At 38.8% G+C, this 11,946-nt stretch overlaps 1 long non-coding RNA gene across 1 annotated transcript in view; it reads left to right on the top strand.

The window, feature by feature from the left end:
- Window positions 1-5,040: 5,040 nt before the first annotated feature.
- LOC135783532 (uncharacterized) overlaps window positions 5,041-11,946 on the top strand; it is a 417,164-nt gene continuing 410,258 nt past the window's right edge. Inside the window, exon 1 of the long non-coding RNA XR_012335084.1 lies at window positions 5,041-5,060. This is a non-coding gene — a long non-coding RNA (uncharacterized lncRNA). The remainder of the gene's footprint in view (window positions 5,061-11,946) is intronic.

The following is an 11,946-nucleotide window of genomic DNA, read 5'->3' as shown; positions in this document are numbered from 1 at the left end:
ATCTAAATACTTAACTTGCGCCTGTAACTAAGTTCTCTCCAGATGTGTTTGTGCTTCGTCAGACAGTGTATTTTCCCCGCCATTGATGAGTTATCTCATCAATTAAGAGAAAACATTTACATAAAAAATGTGTTCCTGATGAGTTTTTAAATTAATCTGTAATAGCACGATTATCCACTAGATGTCACTTACCCAATTTATAAAAAAACTGCAAAAATGTATTTACTAATTTTAAACTCTGTGTATGTTTTGATAATCATTCTGAATCTGATCTCTAACAAAATTCCTTCACAAAAATGCTATAATTTTAGCTTTTCGTTAAAAAAAATGCATTTTAAAAGAAAAATAGCCATATTTAAGAGTTTATAAGCATAGAAAAAATATAGATAGGATGAAACGTTTTTTTTCCCCCCATTTTGTTTGTTCGTTTATTGTTTGTTTGAAAGCACAGGGTTTGTTCTTTCATTTGATATATTTGTATGTTTTTATATTTTTAGATAGGCATTTTGTGAAACTTTTATGAAAATCACAAAAATACTGGTGGGCAACTTTTCAAAGGCTGGTGGGGAATGAGTTAAGAGCGACAAGAATTGAAAACGATCTTTCTTGCGTTGACTGACAGACCCGACACGTGCACAGACTTGCAAGTGCGTGTCCCTGATATATAGACATATACACAGATTTACGGTTTAAAAAATATTTGTGTTGAAAAGAATTTACGCAAGTAGGACCTATAATCTGTTATGTCCTAAGTGAATGTTTGGTTAACTAAAAATATCTGATGTCTAACATTATATTAAATCCTTGCATTACAGTAGATATTAGAGCTGTCTTTCTCAATGTCCATTAAACAATAAAATTAAAAGTTGAATATACATTTTCCCTATTGTATTGTTTTTAACTTTATGTGTGCCAAAAATCTATGTGTTTTACTAGTGATTTAAAGTATGGATGTGGTGATTTTGTTTTTGAACCTTTAACCCTTTGTGTTGTTGGGGTTGTTTTCATACATTAAGGTTTTTTTAAGTCTTAATTTGGCCACCATTTTCTCTGTGTTTCAGCAAATGTAATGATTTTGGCAAATTTTTTTTGTAGATTTTTTTTTTTTTAAGAAATGTACAGAGCACAGGGATCAAGAGGGCACATAAGGCTGTAAGTAAGTGAAGGTAAGGGGGTGCTGACCCATTGGTGGTTTTAAAGGCTAGGAGCAGAGCTTTAAATTTGATGCAAGCTGCTATAGGAAGCCAGTGTAACTTGACAAAGAGAGGAGTGACGTGCGCCCTCTTTGGGTCATTGAAGACCACTCTTGCCACTGCGTTCTGAATCATCTGTAGGGGTTTGGTTGTGCTGAATCTTTGGTTTAGATGATATGACAAGCAGTTCTGTCTTTGCCAGGTTAAGCTGGAGATGGTGATTCTACATCCAGAGTGAAATGTCCCTCAGGCATGCCGAGATGCGGGTAGAAACTGTGGGATCATCAGGGTGGAACGACAAGCGGAGTTGAGTTGTACGCATACCAGTGGTAGGAAAAGCCATGTTTTCTGGCTGTAAGTGGATCTATAGAACTACTGAAGTCTCCTCAAAAGCAAATCCACAACAAAAGCCTTTTCTACTTCTGAAATAACATGCTTATAGGTTTTAGGTTTGGTGTGTATGGTCGACCATTTAAAAAAATAAGACTAATAACAATAGCATAATAATATAGAGAAAATATAGAAAAAAACTGTGTCCTGCTTATGTAGCCCCCAGAGCTAGAGAGACAGTTTGTGCAGATCAGCCGGCGGATCAGCTGGTTACGGATCAGCCGGTTACTCGATTCTCGAGTCAGAGCAGATTCGCATGTCTCTCGAGTCCCCATTGTTTCCGGCTCTGAGTGAGAATCTCGGGTCAGTTCGCGGCTCGCGCGGATCCACAGGTTTCTCAAGTTTGCAATTTTCCGGCTCTGAGTAAGAATCTCGGGTCAATTCGTGACTCGCGCAGATCCGCAGGTCTCTTGAGTTTGCAATGTTTCTGGCTCTGAATGAGAATCTCGGGTCAGTTCTTGCCGGTTACGAGTGGATCTGTAGTGCGAGCGTAGTCTCATCTATAATGTTGAATGAGGTTTGTGTGTGTGGTGGCGCTGTTTATGATTTAGCAGGATTCGCGAAAGGGAAACACTCTATCTGAGGTCACATACAGGGCACGAGGCTACATACATTGCGCATGCCATGAACTATCGAACCGTGTGACGCACACAGGCTCCGAACCGACCGGTTCGGATTTTTTCATGAACCATGCCACTCTTTACTCTCTTCTCTTTACTCTCTTTATTTTTCCAATCCCACTAGAGTGTGTCTTGGGGACTGGCATATTACAGTATATAAATCCTTATCAGTGCTGGACAGATTCCTCATATGCTAAAGCAGTGACCGTGTCAAATTCATTAAATAACTCTGTGCTGTGTGCCGATTCTTGCTCTTTTCAGCTAAAAAGGTCTTCGACACCCTTGAAGTGTCTGCGACTAGTACAACTGTAATTTTGCCAAAGACATCGTAAAATTATGAGTGAATGTGTTTGCAACTAAAGTAATTTTCTTGATTTTTTCATGAGCCTAATAAATGTATTTTCTAAAATCGATGTTAGTTTGAGGTTTCAAGGCAGACATGCTTAGAGATTGTATAATAAAGTCATACTAATAACTGTTTAAAAAAGGACCTTTCATTGAAAGTACCTTACATTTAACCAAAGTCACGTTCACGTTAACATTACATTGATATGAATGAGCATGGTTTAAGCTAATCTTGGGAAAAACCTGTAGACTTTTGTGGAACATAAACATGGTAAAATGTATTAAATAAAGCTGTGAGTTCTATAAGCAAAACCAAAGGAATTAAAATCTGGAGTGTTGATGTAGAAAATTGTTTATCTTTCTGTGGTTTCTGTGGACACAGATTTCGTGCGGATTTGTCGAAAGTACCAGTTCATAAGAGTGATTCATTTACTGGTTGCGTTGTTTGTTCATTGGTGGAATGAAGCCAGCGAGCATATCTCATACAAAGTGTTCTTTGATTTTATGTAGCAGCCAGTATTTCTTCTGTATCAAATTTAACTCATAGTCCATTTAAAACATTATTCCCTTTGATATTCTGTTGTAAATTCAGAAACTACCACCAAAAATGTTGTACAGCTAGGTGGAGATATTCAACCATTTATGGAAACAAAAATTGCTTTTCAGTTTACAGAGAGATGTTTGCTGCCATCTGTGACATTATAATCTGTGGCAATGAAACGGAAATTGAAAGTGAATTTGGCCAACTGTTAGCTCAGGCTAATCCTATTGGCTATGAACTTGACTTATTATTTAAAGAAAGATTAATGTATTAAGCTTCTCAAAGGCAAATTCTCATTCCAACATAAAACGGATATGGCAGCTAACTGCTTTAACACTGATTATTTTAATGTCCTTTGATTATGCCGGTGTAATAGGACGGCCAAGCAAGTTTAGCAGAAAGGTTTATTCTACAGTAACTTTACAATGCAGGCAAGTTGTGATTTGTAATAAATTCAGAGATCCATATCTGAAAATATGAAACATGACTTAACTGCTTTAGCAGTAAATGTCCTTACAATAAATTAAAGTGCATTTTTGGCTAATAAAAATACATAAAGAAACGAAGAACACTTTTAAAATATCAAATTATAATCATGTTGACATCACATGACCAGTGTTGATTGCAGTTGACAAAGTAAATAATAATATAATGTTATACATTTTAAAGGTATACAGTTGTGTACTGTATCCCCAACATTTAACTGGTACACACTAGGTCCTTAAGGTATAATATTGTATCCAAAAAGGCCCACATTTTTTAATGTGTTGTATACCCAAAAAAGAAATTTTATGACAAAATACATATATTAAACAAATACCTTAAGATTGTGTGTCTTAGATGGCTGCTAGTGTGAGAGAGAGATTCAGAGAGAGAGAGAGAGAGAAACTTTGACAAAGGGTCATTTATTCACAATTTAACATAATTATTCCACATTTAAAATACATGTTTTAAAAAGAAAAGACCTCAACCAAAACACACTGATTTAAATATACAACAGCAAGCGGTCATTATAATTAACATCACAAATGCATTGGTTTACAGCCCATTTATATTTAAAACTCTCCATATCATTGACCAGTTTATGATACGTAAACTCAATTTTAATGTGAGATTTTAATAACCCCTTTAAAATAGACAAAACATCAGTTGACCCAGTGTCATTCAATAAAAGTTTTCTAGACAGCTATATTTATATAGCTGCATTTAGTAATTTATCAGAGGCTTTTATCCAAAGTGACTTACAAATGAGGTAAACAATAGAAGCAATAAGAACAACACAAGAACAGCAATACATAAGTCCAATAACACTAGTTAGTCTCATCAAAGCTAACACAGTGTATATATAAGAACATAAAAATTAGAAAAGATTATCAAACTATATTATTGAGGCCAGGGCCGGTTTTTGCTATGGGCAATGTGGGCGAACGCCCAGGGCGCAATCTATGTGAGGGCGCACGAGCGCATTAAAAAAAAAAAAAAAACATCAAAGCGTTTTTTAGACTAACGCTCATTTCCATGTCAAGTTAGTGCTGAGAGTCATATACACAGGTTGTGTGTGTGTCAGAAAAGGCACAGGAGAAAGGGGCGGGCCAACTTGCGACTGCAAATCGCTCGCTCGCCCTAGACTGATCCCAGGCCAGAGGCCACACAACACAAACTGCTGCGTCTGCTTCCAAATAAATTGTATTTTTCATTCCTAAAATGAACATAGACCCATAAACCTACGAACATGTTATCAATTGGATTTTGTGAAAAAAAAATCTGTAGAGTCATCTACGTGACTCACGTCACGTGACACCGGTTGATTGACGGGCGAACGGACGTTGTTGTTGGCAAAATGTAATGCAAAGTTAATGATGTCGATTCTTCATCATCATCATGCCATCGAATTAAAAGACCAAAGAAGCCATAAGTTGCCCAGATCAGAAAAAGAAGAAAAGAAGATGAGGAAAAATTATAAAGATAAAGGTATGCCGATTTCTATAAGTGACGACGTAGGAAATGGGCTAACGTTATTTATATTAGCCTCGCCCTCTTGCTAATATGTTGCTATTAGCCACAGAACACGACTGTTTTTTTGGTTTTAGTTTTGCTGAACTAGCAACTATAAGAATTGAGGCACCATGTCATGCAACTAAATTCACCCATAGGCAACACACAGTCTAGTTTGTGTTTGCAACACAACAAGTGCAAACTCACACAGACCTCCTGACTGTGTCCTTTTTTATTGCTATATACGCTATATGTGAACTTAAATAACTTCTAATATAAATTGAAATGCCATTTTGTAAGCTACACAGTGATATAACTTTTTAAATAATTTGTAGTGTATGCTTAGCATTTGTTAACATCCTATAAACTTATAAAATATGTGTTATGGTCATTTTAATTGGGTAACTGATGCATGTGTGATGTAAGTGTATCTAACTTACATATTGTATCTTAATTGTAAATTCAGGGGCACTTCTGAAATATTTTGGAGTTAGAGCACCCACTGGCAAAAATGAGGAGTCAGATACTTCCACAGCAGCCATGGCCAACAGACATGGTTGTGTAGTCTGATGAGGAGTGTGTGTGTGTGTTTATATACTGTATTACATTTATTTATCTTGTTTTTCTCTGTTCTTGTTACCTTTTTGTATTTAAGATTATATATAATAAAATAATACATGTTGGTGGTGGGATTTTGGGGTAATTTTTTTTTTCTGGGGGCGGCGAAGGGATGGTTCGCCCAGGGCGTAAATCTAGCCAGGACCGCCACTGATTGAGGCAGGTGTTGGCAGAAGAGATTGGTTTTAGATGGCTACAGAATCAACATACCTAGTTGAATCTCTCAGTTTGACAGAATACCAGACCAACATGCAGGATCCTACCAAGTCCGTTTTAAACCCGGCGCGCGATCCATTTACGTAATTGGTAAATTAGTTTGTCAATCTCTACTACCCAGATCACCGATTAGTCCACCTTTGGTACCCGAAGATATCCTTCATGCAGCACGCCAACACATTCTTTGGCAAGACCCTGTTACCAGCTCTTTGTACTCTAAAGTCTCTCCCTAGTTCTCCGTCAATGCATGTGCATTTCATTTTCACACATTGGTAGCCTCTAGCGGATGGAACGAAACAGCTCTGATTCCTGCTTATCGACATGTCTCAGTCCCCAAATCCATCAGCTAGTGGTCGTCTATGATGACAATATGGGGTTGGAGAATCTCATCCAAAAAAACATAAGAGTGTCTTTCCTGTGACAAACCGCTGGACATCCTCCGCCCTCGGCTTTGATTCTGATTCTTTCAGCACCCAAACCCTTGCAGATTGACTCTACTCACCTGTCCACCACTGAACATTCCAGCCGTATTTAACTTAAGCTTTGCCTATATTGCTGTGGCGACAAGCATCTCATCGGTGACTGCCACATATGACCTCCGTGCCAGCGGTAAGTTCTGTCCAAATCCTCCCTAAAGTAGAAGTTCCCAAATGCACCACTGTACATCTTTAAACCTTCTGTGTTTGTGTCTCAGCGCAAGCCCTCATTAATTCCGGATCAGCAGTCAACTTCAATTCCATGCAACTCCTTCAAAAACTAAACATCCGTAAGCCTCGCAACAGGATCTCAGGGTGCAAAAAATCCAAGGGAAGCTGCTGGGCCAGGGTCGCATTCGACACTCCTACAATCACTCTTTCAATTGGATGTTTACATACAGAGGACATCTCCTTCATGGTGCTGGAGCTATCCACCACAGAGCTCATCCTGAGATGCCCATGGATCTTCCAACATCAACCCACTTTTAACTGGCGTACCGTTGAGGTCCTTGGTTGGAGAAAAACTGCTTCCAGTCCTGTTTACCTCCCATTCAGAAACCTTCAAAACCTTCTTACTTCGCCTCTACTGAAACTTCCTACCCTATTTACTCCATTTCAGTCAAAAGTCCACCGGTCCAACACCATGTGGAGATACCCACCGAGTACCAGGTGTTCCAGGATGACTTTAGCAAACAACTGGCTGATAAACTACCACCTCACTGGCCATTGGACTGTGCTATCGACCTGCTACCTGGAGCCACTCTACCCAAAGGTCGTATTCATCCTTCATCCCGGAGCAAAGGCCATGGAGGAATATGTGGAGAAAGCCTTACAACAGCAGTTCATCCCACCTTCTACTTCCCCTGCCACTTTCAGCTTCTTCTTTGTTGGAAAAAGAACAGAGGTTTAAGACCATGCATCGATAATTGTCATATCAACTCCTAAACTATAAACTTCAGCTATCCCCTTCCTCGGTCCCCGCTGCGCTGGAGCAGCTATGTGGAGCTTGCATCTTCTCCAAGCTGGACCTGCACAGTGCTTATAATTTAATTCGTATCAGATGAGGAGATGAGTGGACTTTGTTACTCCTTCTGGCCACTATGAATACCAGGTTATGCCCTTCAGACTCTTCAACTTGCCAGCAGTCTTCCAATGTCACATGAACTAAGTTTTCTGGGAGTAACTAAACAGATTTGTGGTAATCTATATAGACGACATCCTCATCTACTCTACCTCCCTCGCAGAGCATCAATAAGTTCCACACCACCAATGTACAGTTCCTGGGTTGCTTATTAACCAACAAGGCATGTAGATGGACCAGAGTAAGGTGGAGATGATTCACAACTGGCCCTTACTCTCTTCAGTGAAAGGCCTACAACGTTTCCTAGGCTTTGCCAACTTGTATAGAAGATTCATCAATAATTATATTCTCATCAGTGCTCCCCTTAACCTCTTAGCTAAAGAGTTGACCCAAATCTCTGTCCTTGTCCCTAGAAGCCATCTCTGCGTTTAGCCTCCTCAAAGAGCCTTTCAGTCCGTGCCACTCCTGGTTCATCCTAATCCCGATCTCCTTTCATTCTCTAGGTCGACGCCTCCTCCAACGGAGTTGGAGCTATCCTCTCACAGCGGCAGGGGTACCCTCCTCGCCTTCATCCATGTGCCTACTTCTCCAATAAGTTATCACCTGTGGAGCGGAATAAGATATTGGTAATAAAGAACTACTCGCCATTAAACTTACCCTTGAAGAATGGAGGCAATGGCTGGAGGAAGCTAACCATCAGTTAGAAGTGATCACTGACCATTGCAATCTGGAATATATTTGTGAAGCCAAAAGGCTAAACCCAAGGCAGGCTTGTTGGGCTCCCTTCTATACCTGCTTTTACTTCATTGTTACCTACCGATCTGGTAGTAAGAATATCAAGGCTGATACCATTTCTTGTATCCATAGCACCTCCTCTGAGGACCACTTACCAGAACCTATCCTCCTTCCAGCCATATTCATTAACCTGATTGTCTGCGATATCATTGAACAGGTCAACCAGAAGAACCTACTTTATCCTGCTCTGCCGGAAACCCCTGATGGTCTCATCTTCTTGCCTAAACATCTACACACTGAACTTTTGGATTCTGTTAGATCCAAAAGTTTTAGATCCTTCACTTCTCATTTAGTTCCACTCGGACCATCCGGACTGTCCCGCTCCTCGACCTCAAGGTAGACCTCGTTACCGAACTTTCCCCTCTCCACCATTGTCAAGGACCGCCTTGGGAGGAGGGAGTACTGTCAGAATTGCATCACCGTCATCCTTACTCACTGAACCCACTCGCTCTCACTCTCCTTAGTACTAATCATCTCCACCTCAACCTCAGCACCCCTAATCTTTAATACCTGCACTCTCACAACCACTCGCCGTCTGGTCTTTTCAGTAATGACACAGACTCTATTGTACCACTTACCTCAATGACTTACCTGTTACTCTCCTTGTCTTCATCTGCCAGTTGTTCCTCTTCAAATATCCATTCAGGGATTCTCATCAGCCACCTGCAACCAAAGAGACTGTTAATCACCAAGCTAAGTTCCCATCTGATGAACAATTGCATACTGCTTACCTTTATCCATTCCAAATCACCTGTCATTCATTAAAGCTGCATTTAACTTACCATCTGTCTGCCTGCCATCTCTCAGTGTGACACTGGTGAGCTGTGGACCACGTATCCTTCCAGGACACCCTGAAGGATCTCTCAGAGAGATAAGCTAACCAACCTAATAAATAAATAAAACCCTTATCATCACGAACACTTCAAAAGCATTGTAAACTGTATTACTATTCTTAAGAAATATGTTGAAACTTTGAAATAGTAGATAAAATGTCCAGTTCATGTATATCTGTCACTGCACATATACACCCCCTTCTTTCACAATGAAATGGACTAGTCCGTAACAAACTGGGAAAGTACAAATCATTTTATGTCCTTAAAAAAATTGGCTTAAACTTGACCTTTGACCCCTATTTGAAAGTTACTGTTCTTTGCCTTTGTAGTTTCTGCAAAAAGTGAGAAGTCATGCCATGGCAAAAAGCAGTAACATCCAAATTATCAATATTGAGCTGCTGATCACCATTTACAAAACTATTGTTCACTCTCAGAAATAAAGGTACAAAAGTTGTCACTGGGACAGTACCCTTTCAAAAAGGTACACCTTTGTACCCAAAAAGCACATATTAGTACTTCAAAGGTACATATTGGCAGTCCAAGGATACATATTTGTACCTAAATGGTACATATTCAGACCTTTTTAAAGGGTACTGCCCCAGTGACAGCTTTGTAGCTTTATTTTTGACATTGTTGTAACACCTGTATACATTTAAGTGATCATGGTATTTATTTTTGGATGACTGACAATTACTTATAGCTGTCTACTTGTTGCTATCATATGCTTTGGTTGCATTCTGACCGCTTTATTATACATTAGACATGAGTCATGACACATACCTAGAGGTAAATTATATCTTTAATTGGTGTTCAGTAAAACTGCAACAGTAAAACAGGTTGACTGCAGATAAGTGATAATAAATTATATGGAAAATACAAGATAAGCAATAAGTGAACATAACATTTTAAGTAATACTGAAAACATATAACAAATCAAGTGAATTTGGATTCCTGTTTATTCATGTTCTTACTCCTCATCCTCAACAACATTGCTCACAGGCAGTGAAAACCAGAAAGCCTGTCTGTTTGGGGGCATAAAAGGACTAATATCCAGGCAACTATCAAGAATCGTCCATGTTTTTGATTGGGGTGCTGTATCACAGTTAGTATCCCCACAAGTTAATGAAAAGAATAGAAGAATTTTACATTTGCAAACATGCATTGGAAAATAAATTGAAAACTAATTCAATTAAATATACAATATTTGATTAATGAATGTTAATACTATAAAATTAGGAAAATGCCTACCACTGTCTAGAACAATCTTTCTCTTTGTCAGTAGGGGGTGGTAAATAACTGTCTTAAGTGAGTGACACATCGATTCATTGATTATATAAATAGGTAATTGAACCACTGAATCTAAAGTATTCATTCATAATTGCCTCGCCTAAAGGACAATTTGATTCATGTGAACGCCAGCTCAGCTGGTTGAAATAATGCTCAGAATTCTTGTGGATTATTGTAAACATCTTTAATGACCATTATAAGAAAAGGTACTATATGGATTTTTACTGGGAATTGTACTGATTTTATGTGTGATCATTCTAGATGCTGTGCTTCACAGCACTGGAGTGAAATCCTGAAACTAATCTGCAGACCCAGACTATAACTGAATGAAAAATACGAATTATGTAAATAATTTAATAAACGTTAAGATTATTTACGATTACTTATTCGTGGCATTTTTTTCAGGGCTTTGAATGAAGCAGTTTGTTAGCATATTTATGCAATAGGCTGCTAAGCTAGCTAACAGATAAGTGAAGTAGATAATGATTTAATTTGTTTGTTAACTCTACTGCATCTTTTGTGTTACATTTCTTACCTTGAGCTTGATGTTTGCGTTTTAAAGCCATCTGAAGCATAATTTTTAGTCGAGAACAATTATAGGCCATCCTAAACTCGAAACAACCACTCAACACTTTTAAATCAGTTTTATTAAACCATTAGTGTGTGTCAAGTGCTTCAGTGACATTGATGAGAGAGTGATGGCTGTTACGGGCAGCACCGTAACTTGAACTCTGCTAATTTTGGATAGTAAAAACTAGGGGTGGGCCGATCCAATACTTTGGATCGATCCGGACCTTTTTTGCTGGATCGGATATCGGAATAACGGGGCCGATCCAAATTCGATACTGTGCGTTACTCGTTGTTGTTACTAAAATGCTATAGAAAAGTCAGACTATTATAACCATAAACACTATACAAGCACCATAAACATTTTTACACACTATAAGTCTTCCTAATATATTCAACAGCTTTATGTGAAAAACAATTGCATATATGAAGATTTTTAAGGTCACAAAAACTCTGGTTGGTCTGGTGCTCGGGGAGTTAATGCACTGGAGTAGCGGTGAATAAAACACGTCATACACACACAAACACAATAACCATATATATATTTATGTGTACACACACACACACACACACACACACACACACACACACACACATTTCTAAATGGATCAAGAAAAATACAAGAATTGGATCGGGATCGGTATCGGTCGATACTCAGAATTTAGGAATCGAAATCGGATCGGTAATGGAAAAAGTGGATCGGCCCACCCCTAGTAAAAACCAAGGCAGAATACCGTATCTCCAGGCCAGCACAGTAACTTCATGTTGACGCACAGCTAAACAAAAGCAGAATACCGTAACTCAATAAGAGCGTTCCAAAACAATGTCTAAGAGCGGGAACTAGAGTTACGTTGTTTTGCCTTGGTTTCCTTTGGGCTGTTGGAAGTTACTGTTAAGCCATGCATTATTTTCTCGAAAAAACGATGAAATTGACTCAAGTTTTCGACCAAAATCGAAGTTACGGTCTTTTGCCTTTGCACAGCAGTTTT

The sequence above is a fragment of the Paramisgurnus dabryanus genome, chromosome 2, assembly GCF_030506205.2.
Source record: "Paramisgurnus dabryanus chromosome 2, PD_genome_1.1, whole genome shotgun sequence".
NCBI classification, from domain to species: Eukaryota; Metazoa; Chordata; class Actinopteri; order Cypriniformes; family Cobitidae; genus Paramisgurnus; species Paramisgurnus dabryanus.
This window is presented reverse-complemented; position numbering and strand designations above follow the sequence as displayed.